Source organism: Sapajus apella, unplaced genomic scaffold (assembly GCF_009761245.1).
Source record: "Sapajus apella isolate SASKATOON/1434 unplaced genomic scaffold, GSC_monkey_1.0 scaffold15, whole genome shotgun sequence".
NCBI lineage: Eukaryota > Metazoa > Chordata > Mammalia > Primates > Cebidae > Sapajus > Sapajus apella.
The window spans coordinates 9,801,432-9,818,781 of NW_022436955.1; the positions used below are offsets into that span (position 1 = coordinate 9,801,432).

The following is a 17,350-nucleotide window of genomic DNA, read 5'->3' on the forward strand; positions in this document are numbered from 1 at the left end:
GGTGGCTCAAGCCTGTAATCCCAGCACTTTGGGAGGCCAAGGCGGATGGATCACCTGAGGTCAGGAATTCAAGATCAGCCTGGCCAACATAGTGAAACCCTATCTCTACTAAAAATACAAAAATTAGCCAGGCATGATGGCAGCTGCCTATAATTCCAGCTACTCAGGAGGCAAAGGCAGGAGAATCACTTGAACCTGGGAAGTGGAGGTTGCAGTGAGCTGAGATCTTACCACTGTACTCCAGCCTGGGCAAGAGAGTCTCAAAGAAAAAAAAAAAATGCCCCACAGAGTCTCAAAAAAAAAAGCCCCTTTCACCTTGTACCTGCTGGGAGATTTTAGACCACATGACACCTTGATCTTTTCACCTGTGAAATAGGCAGGCATGCTCTCAACTTAGGAATGACCTTATGTAGAAAGACAATTAATATTTATAACAAACTCCATTTATTCAAACTATTATATAAGTGTGAAATAGTCATCCCATTCTTCCTAAACAATGTAGGAATTACCTCATTTCTAAGAGGATTAAGGGATTGTCATCCATTAAAGACATGCTATTAAGCGGAGCAAATGGTTGCCCGTGGAAGAGGCATGTCTCCCCAGTGAGTGGGGATGAGTCTGTACTCTGCTCCCTGTGGCTCAGCGGTCCTCCTAGCTTTGTGCATTCCTCCCAAGATGTGCTGGAATAGGGTCTCATATAATCCCTACTGCAACATTTTGAGGCTGGTAGTGTAATCCATATTTTGCTGATGAGAAAACCGAGCCTCAGAAAGGCTTTCTGAGTTTAAATCCAGTGCCCTCTGCTCATCCTTGCCCAAGATGCTACAGGAGAAATGATTGTTGCATTGCAGAGAAGATGGAGCCAGGTGACTGCTAAGGTGTCTTCCAGGTGCGATGTTCTCCAGGGCTACAAGAATAGCAGGGGCTGAGAATTACTGGAGCAGGCACCCCTCTTCACTTCTCAAGAGGGGAAAGAGGAGGTACCTGAAGTGGAAATTGTGGCTGTTGGAAATATAACAGCACTCAAAATCAGATTCATGACATACCCCCTATAGATATCTGCCACGACGTAAAAGTGTCAATGTTTTTGTCCACAGAGGGGAAAAAAAACTGAACTATGATCATGTCCTTGGGAAACAATTCTCAAGGGTCTTTCAGGGTTAAAGCTGGGTAGCCACGCATCCCAAACTGCCTAGGACAGTACAAGTTATGCAAACTGCCCCAAAATAATGGTTAGTCGTGCCCCAACACTTCAAAATATCCCAGTGTATGTGGTCATCCCATAATCAAAATATGGGGACACATTAGAATCACCCGGGAGCTTTGTAAGCATCTTGATTAAATCAGAACTCATGGGGGTAAGATCCAGGCATTGGTGGCAGGGATTTTTTTTAAGCATGGTTTTAATGATCAGCCAAGGTTGAAGGCTGCTGTCCTCAATAGAAGACATGAGCCTCCTTGATGAGCAAAGGGGCATCAGGTCCCTGGATAGCAGTTTGCTTGGGTGCAGGGATGGGGACCCCAGCTAGTCCTGCAGGGGACTTGCGGCAGCAGAGGAAGAAGCAAGAGTTTGGTTTGGCAGATGCCATCCGTGGCCCCACCATGCTCACTGGTTCTTCTCCTGCTTGTGTTCACTTACCTCCATGCTTCAGGAAGGGGCTGGAGGCTCCTGACAACTCATGCCGGGTGCCAGCTTGGCCGTGAGCAGGTAATTAGTGCCCATCGTGCTCCCAGAGAAAGGCAGTGAAGGAAGTCGCCTGTTTCACCTTGAAGCAAAGAAGGAGAACCCAGAGAAACAGATTTTTCCACACATTTTGGAGAGGTTGGGCCAGAAAATTCCATTGAGGCGTATGGAGTCAGGACACTGGCACAGATCAGCCCCACAGCCCAGGACAAAATCGTGTCCTGTGCAGGGTTTCTTGAACAGATTGTCTCCAAATGTTACATCTCTCCTAATTAATGCTTCGAGGTAAGTCTCTGGCCTCTCGTTGCACACCAGGGAGTTTCTCGGGAAGAGAAGGGCCTGCCATCTCCTTGTCCCAGCTACAAAGAGAACAGCCTATCCCCAGGGAGCTCCCTTGGGTTTTAAATCACTTTTGCAGCTCTGGCATTTATGCTTCTGATCAAAAAGCATTTGCAAGAGAAGAAAATGAAGGTGGAGGTTTGAGAAAGGTTTTTCTTCCTAAGAGGGGCGGCAAACATCACTATAGCTAGACCTGAGTGGTGTTGGTAGCTCCCAGATACATTCTAAGTACTTCCTACATTATGCCTGTCAGTATTTTTCAAGCTATGCTCCTGAAAACCTCTTCCATGATGTATTAGGAAAACTTATTCTATAAAATACTATTTAAGAAACTTCAATATACATGGAAAAACATTGTCATTTGTTTCACAGTTTTGACTTATGAGTAGGAAAGATATTGGCAGGATATTGGCAAAGATATTGGCAAGATATTGCTAAATACCCCCTAAGAGAGTTATAACAATTTACACTACCACCAATGTCATACTCATACACACCTCTCACTATCGTGGCATTTTATAACTTTTTAATCTTTGCCACCCAGAAAAAATGAAAAAGATTATTTCCATGTTCTGCAGGGAGTTTCTGGGGTTTTTTCTGTTGTTGTTGTTGTTTTGAGAGGGGGTCTGGTACAATCTCGGCCTACTGCAACCTCCACCCCCTGGATTCGAGCAATTCTCCTGTCTCAGCCTCCAGAGTAGCTGGGGTTAGAGGCACCTGTCACCATGCCTGGTTAATTTTTGTATTTTTAGTAAAGACAGCGTTTCACCATGTTGGCCAGGCTGGTCTCCAGCTCCTGACCTCAAGTGACCTGCCTGCCTTGGCCTCCTCAAGTGCTGGGATTATAGGTCTGAGCCACTGCACCCAGCCTATCTCCTTGTTTTTTTAAATTTATGTTTCTTACTAATGAGACTAAGTAAATTTTCATATGCTTAAGAAGCAGTTTTACTTCCTTTTCTGTGGACTTTTTGTATTCTTGGTCCACTTTTCCTATTGGTTTGTAGGAACTCTATATATTAGAGAAACCATCCCTTCCTCTGTGGTATAACCCGCAAACATCTTTCCAATTTGATGTTTGTTTTTTTTATTTCATTTATGGTGCATTTAGTTAACTCCACTTTAATGTTATTGAATTTATTAATATTTTCTTTTGTGATTTCTGACTTTTAAATCATACTTTAGAAAGCCTTGTAAGGAAAAGATATTTCATTCTTTCTTTCTTTCTTTCTTTCTTTCTTTTTTCTGAGACAGAGTCTTGCTCTGTCACCCAGGCTGTAGTGCAGTGGTGAGATCTTGGCTCACTGCAACCTCCACCGCCCGGGTTCAAGTGATTCTCTTGCCTCAGCTTCCCGAGTAGCTGGGACTACAGGCATGTGCCACCATGCCCAGCTAATTTTTGTATTTTTAGTAGAGATGGAGTTTCACCACGTTGGCCAGGATGGTCTCTATCTGTTGACCTAGTGATCCATCTGCCTCAGCTTCCCAAAGTGCTGGAATTACAGGTGTGCCTCCGCACCCAGCCCATTATTTCTTTAGGATGATATTTTAAGGGGACTGAGCCAGGCCAGAAACCATTCAGTAGGAAAATATTCAAAGACAACCACCACTTAACTGTCTGTCTTTCTGCATGTGAAGATCATGGTACACTAAGAGAAAGATGAGAAAACAGGTCATCTATTTTCAAGGAGGGTACACAATAGAGCTTCCCACCTGAGGAACTTTTTTCCATAAGATGTCTGTATTGGTCCATTCTTACACTGCTATTAAGAAATACCTAAGACTGGGTAATTTATAAAGACAAGAGGTTTTAATTAGCTCATGGTTCCACAGGCTATACAGGAAGCATGACTGGGGAGTCCTCAGGAAACTTATAGTCATGGTGGAAGGTGAAGGGGAAACAGGCACATCTTCACATGGCTAGAGCAGGAGGAAGACAGAACATGGGGAGATGCTACATACTTTTAAATAACCTGACATCATGATAACTCACTCACTATCATCAGAACAGCACCAAAGGGAAAATTCACCCCATGATCCTATCACCTCCCACCAGCTTCCACCTCCAACACTGGGGATTACAATTTGACATGTGATTTGGGTGGGGACACAGACCCAAACCATATAAATGTCATAATCTAGAAGTCCAGCTCCTGTGTAATCAAATCCCTCTGCTCCTTGAGGTTCTGTTTATTTCTGAGCCATTCCAAGAATTCTTCTAAGATTACAGGGATCTCTTCCCATTAATCCAGCAACTTCCATGTCAGTTGGAATCTCCCAGCAAACTTCAATCTGGTAATAATTGCAAGAAACAAATGAGGCTGGCTGGGTCAAAATATGGCAGGTCAAGTTTCTCTAGGGAATTCGATGGGACATTTAGATGTCCCATCGAATGTTTCTTTCGTGGACATTTAGATTTTTTCAGTTCTAGGGATTTCACTGCTCTCCTATGCCCACCAAATCCCGCCTCACTAATTCCTGCCACATTGGCCCTGTCCCTACAACACGGCTTTCGCCTCTGTTTTCTATTTGGTCTCCTTATGTAGCTCTAGACATGGATGCCTGCTCTGAACCCCAGCATGGCAGCACAAAGCAGGTTCACAGCGCACTGGTTATCACTTCAGCTCACTGCATCTTAGACGGCATTTTCACTACTGTCCTGAGTCAGATGAGACAGAACACTCACACACACAAGTTATATCATGCAGGTCTGTTAATTACAAATACATAAAAAGCCAAATATTCATGACAAGCCAGTTCCCCAAGGCTCAGGAGAGCTTCCCAGGGCAGATGGAGTCTCATCTGGGCATGCCCCACTTGTACTATAGCTGAGGGACCCCAGAAAGAAGCCCTCCCTGGATGTGACCCACCACTGGGAGATCTATGAGTCACTGGGCTAAAGCACTGAAAGACATCTGAGGGGCACTGAAGGACATCTGAGGGGCAGATACAGAGCCAAGGCTGTTCCAGCCAACTCCTCCTTATCAGAAGACACTGTATCTACAGTTATTCTTGACAGCTGCAAGTGAGAATGGCAGAAGAACCTGGTCAGTTCACAGCCACCCAGAAACTGTCCTGCAAGCATCTGGTAACCTGATATCATTCCTGCTCCTGTCCACACCTCCCTAAAAACCCTGCCTTGTGCCCTAAGCCAGTCCAGACTCTAGGTCAGAGAAAAGCGATCCTGGAGACACATTAAAAGAAAGCCATATTCAGGAACCAGTATCTGCCCAATTGACTTGGTCTAGAAGGGAGGGGACTCAGAATTTGTCAAAAGCAAATGGGTATGGATTAGGGTGAGACAGGGTTAAGTACAGGTCTTCCCTTGACCAGTTGTGTGGTCTTGGGAAAGCCATTTAGCTTCTCTGGCCTCAGTTTCTGTAACTGTAAAATAGGGTTGAGAGTAGCACTGACTTCCTAGTACTGTGATAAAGATGGAAAGGCATGCAAGTGCAAGCACTGGGTCCAGTGCTCAACACAGGGTAAACGCCAGACTCCACATGTGCGGGACGAGAGCATGGGGCTGTATGGTCTTATTGCACACCCCTGTGTGGGCACACGTGCAGATGCTGCAGAAGCAGAAGGAACAGGACAGGCATGAGTCTGGCGGTAACGATTGAACCCAGCACCTCCCCTGAGCATCAGACCGGAGACTCGCAGGAACAGAAGCCTGACTTTTCCCACATCAGCCTTCTAGGTCCCCAAAGCCTTGGGCTCCACCCTGGAACCCCAGCACAGTGACTGGGCATCCTGAAGCTTCCATACGTCCTGCAAACAGAGCTAGTCCCGTTTTTCAGTCTTCCTCACCTGGTCACCTTCCTTGATTTTCTGTCCCCTCCCCTCAAAACACCCTAGCCATTCTTGAAGTTTTCATAGAGGAAAGAAACACCTCCCCAAGTCAGCCCTGAGTTTAAGATCACATCCTTCCTAAATCAGAGTACTTATAGCCTGAGAAATCATTTATTTGTGCAGGAGGAAGACAGAGCTCAGAGGAAGAATGACTTGCCCAATGTCAACCACAAGTTGGCTGTCAAGACAAAACCAGAGCATTCACATGCTGACCCCCTGCCCAGTACTCACCACCAACCTGCTGTAGCTCCCAGACCAACTGTCTCCCACTTTTTTGGGAGTCTCCTGGTAAGAACTCTGCTTTTTCACTCTATCTGGGATGAAAATAGAACAGTCTGACTTTGTAATGTCATCAAATATTAAGCTTGATTTTCCCAGCTACTGACATCCAAATTGCCAGCAAGCTTGAAAGCCCCAATGGAGCCCGTTGGCTGTGCTAAAAGAATCAGGGGCTTGCCGCTGGGAAAGGGAAGCAGCCCCCTCTCAATGGCAGGAGGAGATGGGCTGGAGGAAGGGGGGCCTGCAAAGCTCAGTGACCACTAGGGAGCCAGGGACAGGGCAACAGTGGATAAAGACAGATGGGGGTAAGGGTCTTCCATTAAAATTTTAAACCACAGGCACTCCATGACCAGGCATACTTGAAATGCCATCCCTGGGAGATGGAAGCCAAGAGGCTGTTAAGGTTATTGTGTGAAGTTGCCAAAAATAAAAGACATAATGCATCACTTGTCCTTTGGAAGTTTTTTGAAAGGAAAGTTATCCATGACAGGGAACACATTGTGCAAATGGGGGCACGGAAATCAAGCAGAATTTTCTCAGCAGTTTTCCTGAGAGTAACACCAAAGTCTCATGATATGTGAGAGGTAGAGTTAGAAAAATCTTTAGAGTTAGAAACATGGGTGCCAGAGTTAGAAAATTCTGGATTTGGTCTCTGGCTTCATAACTTTTTTTACTGGGTAGGTCCATTAACTTCTCTGAACTTTGGTTGCCCCACTTGTAAAATGAGGCTAATAACACCATCCTCAAAGGGCTGTTTTGAGGATTAAATGGGATGCATGACCAGGCACTCCATTTTGATTATTGGCTCATGCCTATAATCCCAGCACTTTGGGACGCCAAGGCAGGAGGATCAGTTGAGGCCAGGAGTTCAAGACCAGCCTGGGTAACAGAGGGAGACTCCATCTCTATAGAAAAAAAAAAAAAAAAGCGGGGCATGGTGGTACATGCCCGTAGTCCCAGCTATTCAGGAGGCTGAGGTGAGAGGGTTGCTTGAGCCCAGGAGTTCAAGGCTGCAGTGAGCTAAGATGGTGCCACTGCACTCCAGTCTGGGCAACAAGGGCAACAGCAAAATCCTGTCTCAAATAAATAAATGGGGTACATTGTAAAGAACCTTGATGGAAACTTATCCCAAGTAGAGTCTTAGAAAAATAGAGGGATGGTCTATTTTAGAGTTTAAAATGAACTTTATGGTTTAAATAATGACTTAATTTTTCATATGCGAAAACTGAGTCCCACATGAAAAAGTGACTTCCCCATGGCCACCGACAGCAGAATGGAATTCAAGTCTTTTGATTCTCTGGAAATGGGCTTTCTCATATCAAGGAGCACCTCCTCCCCAACATGTCCTCCCTTCTTTTCCCCAAAGCTCAGCATCTCTTAGATATCCAGTATAAGGTATGGGACTGCAGGAGAGAAAACAGGCTGTGTGTTACTGTTTGTGATGCTCAGCCTTTCAAGGCAAGGCTCATATCTAACCCTGCAAAGTAGATGATCCTCGTGCAACTTTCCTAAGAAATCTGAGTCCTGTGAGAGTTAGCATAGCAGGGAGAGAGAAAGAAGGGCAGAAAGACTCTTAGAACCAATTGCAGCAATGGCCAGGTACGATGGCTCACACCTATAATCCCAGCACTTTGGGAGGCCGAGGTGGGCAGATCACTTGAGGTCACAAGTTCGAGACCAGCCTAGCCAAATGATAAAACCCTGTCTACTAAAAATACAAAAAATTAGCCAGACGTAGTAGCACATGCCTGTAATTCCAGCTACTCGGGAGGCTGAGACAGGAGAATTGCTTGAACCCAGGAGGCAGAGGTTGCAGTGAGCCGAGATCACATCACTACACTGCAGCCTGGGTGACAGAACAAGACACACCACCCCAAAAAAAAAAAAAAAAAAAACAATAAAACAAAAAAAAAAAAAAAAAAAATGAACCAATCACAGCAAGATAAAGGAGCTTTTCTCTGACACTGTTTTCAAACAATTGCAGAAGGAGAGCAGTCATGAACAGCTATGGCTGAATGTGTGGAACCAATGAGGGAGAAGATGAATGCTGTGATGCTAAGTTGTAGAAGAGTTCATGTGAACACACACCACGCATGTGCAAAAGGGAACAGGGACCCTAGCAGGACTACAGACCACAGGATGATGGAGGCGTCATCTTGAGTTAAATTAAAGTGCTCAGCCTTTTGTTTCTTCCTGTCATCTATTTTGTTGGGAGTTTTCTGATCTTTGCATTGTCAAGTGCAAGTATAATTTAAGTAGCTGTTTTCATGCCCTTTTGTGTAGATCTGGGTTGTTTCAAACCATTAAAATATTTTCTCCTCTAAGAAGTTGGAGGATGGAGTGAAACCATGTGCCCCTCACACCCACCTGCAGGTAATGCTGATTTTCCTACAACCACAGGCTCTGATCCCACATGTGTGAGGCACTTACTAGGGAGCATTCAGGGAAGATGCTTGGCCTCAGGCACATGCGTTCTAGCTGGAAGACAGAGGTGAGATTGTGCACAAGTGAAAAATAAAGAGATGGCACTTAGAAATTCATGGAATGAAGGGAAAGGGAAAGAACCTGGACATAGATAAATTCAGTTCTCCAGCATGTCAAATGGAGACACTGAGTGGATCAGAGAAGAGAAATGACTTGGCCAAGGTCACACAGCCAGTTCATGGTGCGCTGAGGACTAGAACCTGTCCTTTTGACCAGCACCCTGTGTGCTTATGCTACTCTCTGCTTCTTCTTGCTGGTGACAGGAAGGAACTGAGAATGTTTCATCCATCTTCTTATGCAGACAAGACCCTCCTCCTGAGCCCAGACAGACCCCTCAATCAGAAAGAACCAGATCACGCCTGTAATCCCAACACTTTGGTAGGCCAAGACAGGAAGCTCGCTTGAGGCCAGGAGTTTGAGACCAGCCTGGGCAACATGGTAAAACCCCATCTCTACTAAAAATACAAAAATTAGCTGGGCATGGTGGCCCCCTCCAGTAGTCACAGCTGCTCTGGAGGCTGAGGTGAGAGGATGGCCCGAGCCTGAGGAGGAGGTTGAGGCTGCAGTAAGCCATGATCATGCCACTCCACTCCAGCCTGGGTGACAGAGAGACCTTGTCTCAAAGAAAAAAAAAAGAACCAGAAGCTGCAACTGGGTTGCTCTTTGGTCTTACCTTTCACTGTGTGCAAAACCCTGCGCTATTCATTCTACCTCTCCTGGTCTCTGTTACTTCAACTGAACACCTAGGAATTCACTGCTTGGCCACAGTATGGACAGAATAATAAGAGTTGCCATCTGCAGAGTGTGGGTCGCCAGGCTGTCCAGTCCAAAGCACGCTATCCATGCTGGACTTGCCTTTACTGTGTATTGGCCGTTGAACTCAATGCTTGTATTAAATACGTACATGGCTTTCCATCCTTACTACACACAATACTATAAAGATGGTGCAACTCTTACCCTCATTCTAAAGTTAAAGAAACTGAGGCCCATAGAGCCCAAATAGACTCCCTAAGACCTGCAACTGGTGAAGGGCAGACCCATACTTAACCCTGCCTCACCCTACCGTACCATACCCACTGCTGTTGACAAATTTATCATCCCCGATGCCATCCTATTCATTCATCATCATGACTTACATGTTAACCCCATTTCCCAGTTAAGGATACAAAGCTCAGAGATTAAGTAACTCACTCAAGAATGGAAAGCTAATGCCAGATACAAATGGGCTCATGCAAACATTGGTGTGACTCAGAGTCTTTGTTTTGAAGATACCTGCCAATGTCACTGTGTTTAAATGCCGTGGTTGACTTCTAGTTGGGAGTGGAGGGGGCACATGCAGCAGTGAAGGTCTGAGCCTGGAGATGAGCATGGGATCTGAGAGCATGAGCTGGCAGGTGAAAATCAGGATTTGAGGACTATGGTGCACAACTCAGTAGTGTTTGGAACAGCCACAGTGTTAAGTGATACCAGTTTGGTGGCACACATGACAAGATTAAAAGATTCCAAATGATGCTCAGTAAGTCACTGCCACCCTGTCCCAGGAAGTGTGACCTGGTCGCATCGTGTCTATTAAATTGCCACATTAAGGATACTGCCCCAGAGGGTTGCCTTTCAACCCTATAAGGCTGATGCTGTCCAACTCACCTTACATATCCATGAGCTGAGGCTCTTCAATGTCCCAATAAACACAGATTTTCTTGTAACACGACTTCATGGCTCTTACCTTTTACCTTCAAACAGCTGATCACCCCATATCCGGTCTGCTGGACATTTGCCATGATAATGCCTGTTGACAGATACAAAAAAAAATAAACTTTGATAGACTGGATAAAGAAAATGTGGCATATATACACCATGGAATACTAAGCGGCCATAAAAAAGGATGAGTTCATGCCCTTTGCAGGGACATGAATGAAGCTGGAAACCATCATTCTCAGCAAACTGACACAAGAACAGAACACCAAACACCACATGTTCTCAGTCATAAGTGGGTGTTGAACAATGAGAACACATAGACACAGGGAGACGAACAACACACACTGGGGCCTGTTGGGGGATCGCCAACAGGGGAGAGATAGCAGGGGGTGGGGGGATTGGGGAGGGATAACTTTAGAAAAAATACCTAATGATGTAGGTGACAGGGGGATGGATGCGGCAAACCACCATGGCATGTGTATACTTATGTAACAATCCTGCACGATCTGCACGTGTACCCCAGAACTTAAAGTGTAATTTTAAAAAAAGAAAAAAGAATCAACAAACTTCTTGATTAGACTGATTAATAAATAAAGGAGATACAAATTACCAACATTAAGATTCAAAGAGAAACATCATGTCACATACAAAAAATTAGAAGGACAATAAAAGCGTATTATGAACAACTTTATGCCTGCACATTTGATAGCACATGTGGAAACGGACAAATCTCTTAAAAGATACAAAGTAATAAAACTTACTCAAGAATAAATCATGTAAATAAATAGCTCATTAATTATTAAAGCAATTGAACTAGAAGCTAAAAGTGTGCACCCCCCAAAAAATAAAAAAATAAACTAGCACATTGAATCAAATGGTATGGTGAAGCTGGAAGGCATTTCTGGTACACTGTGTCCAAGCCCGCAAAGAACCCCTCTCATCCACAAGGCCATGAGGGAGGGTGTTTTCAGCAGCTGTCATTAGCACATGGGCTAACGGGGGTGCTGGTGGCTACCACCCCTGGTGGGGGATTTCAGCAGCCTCCACTGGACTCCCACAAAGGGCAGAAATCATGCTGGTGTGACCATGGCAAGCTAAAATCCTCCAGAAAAAGACTGCCTGCCAGGGGACTCTGATGATTTGTAATCAAATTCTGTTTCATTAAAGAGAAAGTGTCCGGAGGTTTTCTGTTGGCCGCATTCTTGCAAATTAAAGATAATGGAGTTAACAGAGAACAATTGTAAGTCAGATACCAACAGGTGAAATAAGCCCAAGGGGGCCGGGCGAGGTGGCTCGCGCCTGTAATCCCAGCACTTTGGGAGGCCAAGACGGGCGGATCACTAGGTCAAGAGATCGAGACCATCCTGGCCAACACAGTGAAACTCCGTCTCTACTAAAAATACAAAAAAAAAAAAAAAAAAAAAAAATTAGTTGGACATGGTGGCGCACACCTGTAGTCCCAGCTACTCAGGAGGCTGCGGCAGGTGAATTGATTGAACGCGGGAGGCGGAGGTTGCAGTGAGCCAAGACTGCCACTGCACTCCAGCCTGGCACCTGTCAACAGAGCAAGACTCTGTCTCAAAAAAAAAAAGAAAGAAAGAAGCCCAAGGAAACTTTATCTCTTTGGATGCATGTATGTGGCTTGTGGGTCCTGCTTGGGCTGGCGGAAGGTGAGCTGGATTCTCTCCTTGCGCAGAAAGCATGGTTCACATTAAAAACAGCTCAGTGGGTCCTTAACCGTATGACTTTGGGCTGGATAGTCTCTGGCCCTGACTGTAGTCTTTAAAACAAGATTTGTAGGGTGACCACAAAAGTAACCACTATGCCAAGAAATGGGAAGTTTCCCAGGGCATGTTACTTACAGTGCCATTATTATTAATTATTAATATTAATAAAATCAGTAAAATTTTGGACAAACTATGAAGAGTTGGTCACCTGGCTGAGCTTCCCAAGGTCCCTGACTGTGCTGATATTCTGTGAATATTCCAACTAACTCTAATTTTCTTGGAAATTGAGTTACAAGAACCCACGAGCCTAACAGGGTTTCAGGTACGTAGAAGGGACTCCACAAGCGTCTCACCTTCCCTGTGTTCCTGGCCAAGCACTGTCCCCTCTGCCTGTTCTGAGATCTCACAGTTCTGTGCTGGTGAAGCCTCCAGAAATGTTATCACCTGCCATCTTCACCACATGTATGCATCCTTCATTATGTAGAGAATGCAGTTTCTAAAGCAACAACCTGCAAAGGTTGGCGGATGTCTCCCTTCCAGCTGAAACTATGAAGCCCCAAAGCACTTTTGTGATTTTTCTCGAGGCCACATGGAGCTGGGGCTCTACCACATGTCTGTGGACTCCAAGCCCAATGACTCACTGACCACGCCAGGCTGCTGCTGCATCTCCCCCCACATACATCCAGGTACCCCTATGGTTTCAGACGCGTGAGCACAGGCCTCCAAAGCACTGTGTTGCCAACCATGAAACACCTGCTCACTACCTGCGCCTTTTGTCCAGAGCACCTCACTTCCTGGGTACCCACTCACCACTGGGCACCTCACTTATGGTCACACCAGCATGATTTCTGCCCTTTGTGGGAGTCTGGTGGAGGCTGCTAAAGTCCCCCACCAAGCCCTGGTCAGCCCATGTGTTAATGTCCCGTGGAGGAAAGGGTGATCACCTGAGGTCAGGAGTTCGAGACCAGCAACCCCTTAGCACCATCTTTGTAACCCAGTTAAGGATACAGAGCTCCGAGATTAAGTAACTCACTCAAGAACGGAAAGCTTATGCCAGATACAAATGGGCTCACACATCCATTGGCATGACTCTCAGTCTTTGTTTTGAAGATATACCTGCCAATGTCACTGTGTTTAAATGCTGTGGTTGACTTCTAGTTGGGAGGTGGAGAGGGTGCATGCATCAGTAAAGGTCTGAGCCTGGAGATGAGCATAGAATCTGAAAGCATGAAATTAAGGAGCACCAGATTAGCAGCCTGTGCTCAGATAAGGGCTTGTATTCTAGCAAGCCCTTATCCAGGGGACAACCACACTCCACATCATACAGCACAGGACCTCCCTGCATCATCGGGTCTCAGTCCTTGCTCCCTCCTCAACCCCAACAACTGCCCAGGAGTAAGGGAAGGAGCCAAAAGGAAGACATGTGGAAGTGGGGCAGAGTGCCCCACTCCGCCATGGCCAGAGGTTACCAGGAGCAGAAACCCTTGAAGCCTGGTGTCTTCCAAGACCCAAACTGGGCCAGAGAAACCCAAAACCCCAGTCAAGAGGGACAGAAATCCAGGAGGAAGCGGGGCCTGAGAGGAAGCGGCAGTGTGTGATTTTTAATTTATTTTTTCTTGCCCTGAGACAAAAATTAATTTGACTTGGGAAAAAAAAAAAGAAACTTTTTACTTGGCTTTTAAAAGTAAAATTTCTGCAACTCTTTTTCCACTTAACAGAACATTTCCTCGACTTCTAAGGCATAATGTTAATATGCACCAAAGATGGGGAATTCCCTGGGCTCAGCGCACATATCATTAAACTGATTTTTTTCCTAATTTCCTAGTAATACTGGCTGGGTTATGCTAACAGGAGAGTTAACAGCTAATTTTGCTATAGGGAAGATAATAACAGGAAATGATCTTTAATAATGAATTAAACAGACTCCTTGGATCCTGATTCTTTTTATTAGATAAGGTCAATGGCATCCTAAATGAGCAAATCTGTCCTAGGCTGGCAACAAGATATGGGGGAAATTGGCAAGCTGACTCCCAGGATAAGGCATGAGTGCTGAATAGCAGACTGCAGATGGCAAGGGGTCAGGCACAGTGGAAAGTTCGTGAGCTTTGAACTCAAAACTGGACGCTAACCCACCCTCGCTGTGGACCTTCAGCAAGACCCCACCTCTCCAAAGATGCCTTCTGAGCTGTTGACAGGATAATAATTCCTACTTTGTGGAGCTTTGGAATCCATCCTACTTACTCCTTTCAGTACATAGAGAATGCAGTTTATAAAACATCTGCACATGCATATGTCAATCAGCTCCCAGAATAACCTTAAAACAGAACATCTGGATGAGAATAACCCCATTTTAGGACAAGGAAGGTCAAACATTGCCTAGAACGTGCACTTGGCAAAAGGAACAACTAGGACCTTAAGGCTGGTCTTCTCACTCCAGTTTATTTCATCTACATTGCCTCTGTGGCCAGGCGTGGTGGCTCACGCCTGTAATCCCAACACTTTGGAAGGCCAAGCCAGGTGGATCACCTGAGGTCAGGAATTCGAGACCAGCCTGGCCAAAATGGTGAAACCCCTTCTCTCCTAAAAATACAGAAAGTAGCCAGGCATGGTGGTGGGTGCCTGTAATCTCAGCCACTCAGAGGCTAAGGCAGGAAAATTGTTTGAGCCTGGGAGACGGAGGTTGCAGTGAGCCGAGATCACACGCCATTGTACTCCAATGTGGGCAAGAAGAGCGAAACTCCATCTCAAAAAAAAAAATGTATATGAGTGTGTGTGTGTGTGTGTGTGTGTGTGTGTGTGTGTGTATATGTATATATGTAGATATATACATATATATATAGTCCTTGTTCTGTAAACTAGTTGTCTCTTTTTTTTAACCACGCAGATTTTTTTTTTTTTTTTTTTTTGTGAGACAGGGTCTTGCTCTGTCACCCAGGCTGGATTGCAGCGGGTGACAGAGCAAGACCCTCTTGCAATCAGCTCATTGTAATCTCCACCTTCCAGGTTCTAGCGGTTCTCCTGCCTCAGCCATCCAAATTGCTGGGATTACAGGTGTGCACCACCACACTCAGCAAATTTTTTGTATTTTTAGTAGAAACCAGGCTGGTCTCGAACTCCTGACCTCAAATGATCTACCCACCTCTGCCTCCCAAAGTGCTGGGATTATAGGCATGAACCACCACACCCGGCCTTAATAACACAGACTTTTTTTAAATAAAAAGTGTTTCAGGAGACATCACAAAATTGTGTATTTATTAGTCATATACATGTTCTACTCTATTCCTAGCGTAGATTTATATACATCAAATATGCATAAAAATAGAGGAAGTCAACATAAACTAAGTATCAACTGAAGTTCTAATGTTTTCTTGCAGGAAGAGGGAGATATGGATAAATTGGAGGGTTGGGGAGAGCCAGTTTTTGGCCATGGAAATCATGATTGCCTTGTGGCTGGGAGCAGCTAGACCTGCCTCCTTCCATCAAAGAGGAAACAGAGGCATGGAGAGGTTGGAGGTTGTCTCAGGATCATGCAGAACTCACTCTCCCTGCCCAGGTCCCTTTGTATTGTATAAAGTGGAATTGGTGTTGATGCCACAGCCTTAGGGAACCACAGAGGGAGTCTGAGTGAGGGCAGGGTAAGACACAGCCTGCTTCTGAATGCTTAGCCCAGTAATTTACACAGGCATGGAGTTTCACCCTAGCCAAAGTGCTGGCTCACGTCCTCCTAGCTGAAGCCCATGTGTGGAGGTTCCGGTTCCCAGAAGTTTCCAAAGCGGGGGATGTAATTACAATGTTTTAAAGCAAACAAACACACACCCGAGTGGGAGGACTGCATATTTATTTGACTAATTAGAGGAAATTCACTGAGAGGATGTACAATAACATCAGCCTCTCTCTCTTTCTTTTTTTTTTCTTTTTGGTAATACTAGTTGACATTTTCTTTTGACATTTTATTAGTAGCTCATCTTTATTTTTATTGTGCTCTCAATAAAGTACCAAGGCAAAGCATCGTACTCTCTGGCAATAAATGAGTGTGAATCATGCATCACGTAAATAGCAGTGTCTCAGGAAGCCGGAGGGGCAGAGCGCCAGTTATCAGCCTGATTCTGGGAGGGGAGTGGAAACCTACGGGCATTTAGCAGGCACAGACTAAGGCTTTCCAGTTTGTTGCCTGGCTGCCGAGAGCACTGACTATGCTCAACCCAGTTCCCAAAGAGGCTGCTGTCAGCACTCCTGGGCCCAAGCTGATATTGCATGCTGATGACCAAGAAAGACACACAAGTCAGTGGACATCCCAGCCCCTTCTGCTGCCTCCATGTGCCTGCTGTTCATCCCAAGAAAGAGGCAAGAAACTGTTGTCTCAGTCAGGACAGTTAATACATGTTTTCTGAGAACCCAAACGTGTCCAGGCTCAGCACAACGTCGCTAAAAGAGCAACTTAGAGCGCAGTGGATCTGGATTCAACTTCAGCTCTCTGAGTCTCCATTTTCCATCCATAAAATGGAAAGTAAATACCTATGTCATGGAGTGGTACTGATAATTAGAAAATTACATAAAGCAGCCAGGCATGGTGGCTTATGCCTGTAACCCCAGCACTTTGGGAGACAGAGGTGGGCAGATCACTTGAGGTCAGAAGTTCAAGACTAGCCTGGCCAACATGGTGAAAATTCATCTCTACTAAAAATAATAATAATAATACAAAGATTAGCCCAGCATGGTGGCACACACCCATAATCCCAGCTACTCAGAAGACTGAGGCAGGAGAATCACTTGAACCCAGGGGGCAGAGATTGCAGTGAGCTGAGATCACACCACTATACTCCAGCCTGGGCGACAGAGAGAGACTCCATCTCAAAAAAAAAGAAAATTACATAAAGCACCTAACACGATGCCTTATGCAGTCATGTGTCCCAGTATGATTTCTTGGGGAAAATACAATTAAGTCAGCTCAAGTAACTTAAAACTAGGACGTAGTAGTAAAGGAGTGTGGAGAATTTCACCCCAAAATATGGCTCCCTGGGATACGGAGGAAGCCCTATTGTATTGAAGGCCCTTAGAAGGCCTTCAGATCTAGAAGACACTTTTGCTAGAAGAGACAGATGCTAGAAGGGACTTTTCCCAATCTGCATAGAGACACGACAAACCCACAAAAGACAGCCATCGTTTTTCCTCCCCAACCTTCTGTCTCTAAATCCTCTACCTCTCCCAAAGCACAGGCTGCAGCTCCCTTATCCGCCCAAAGAAGTAAACAATTACCTCTGATCCCTTCCCTGAAATTTCACTAACTGAACCCATA

General features: G+C 45.3%; 1 long non-coding RNA gene across 3 annotated transcripts in view; it reads right to left on the bottom strand.

The window, feature by feature from the left end:
- Positions 1–421: 421 nt before the first annotated feature.
- Positions 422–17,350, bottom strand: part of LOC116555506 — a 159,263-nt gene continuing 142,334 nt past the window's right edge. For all 3 annotated transcript variants that reach the window (XR_004270563.1, XR_004270562.1, XR_004270561.1), the window contains exons 2-4: positions 10,277–10,418; positions 1,640–1,766; positions 422–1,002 (exon numbers count right to left, since the gene is read on the bottom strand). This is a non-coding gene — a long non-coding RNA (uncharacterized LOC116555506). The remainder of the gene's footprint in view (positions 1,003–1,639; positions 1,767–10,276; positions 10,419–17,350) is intronic.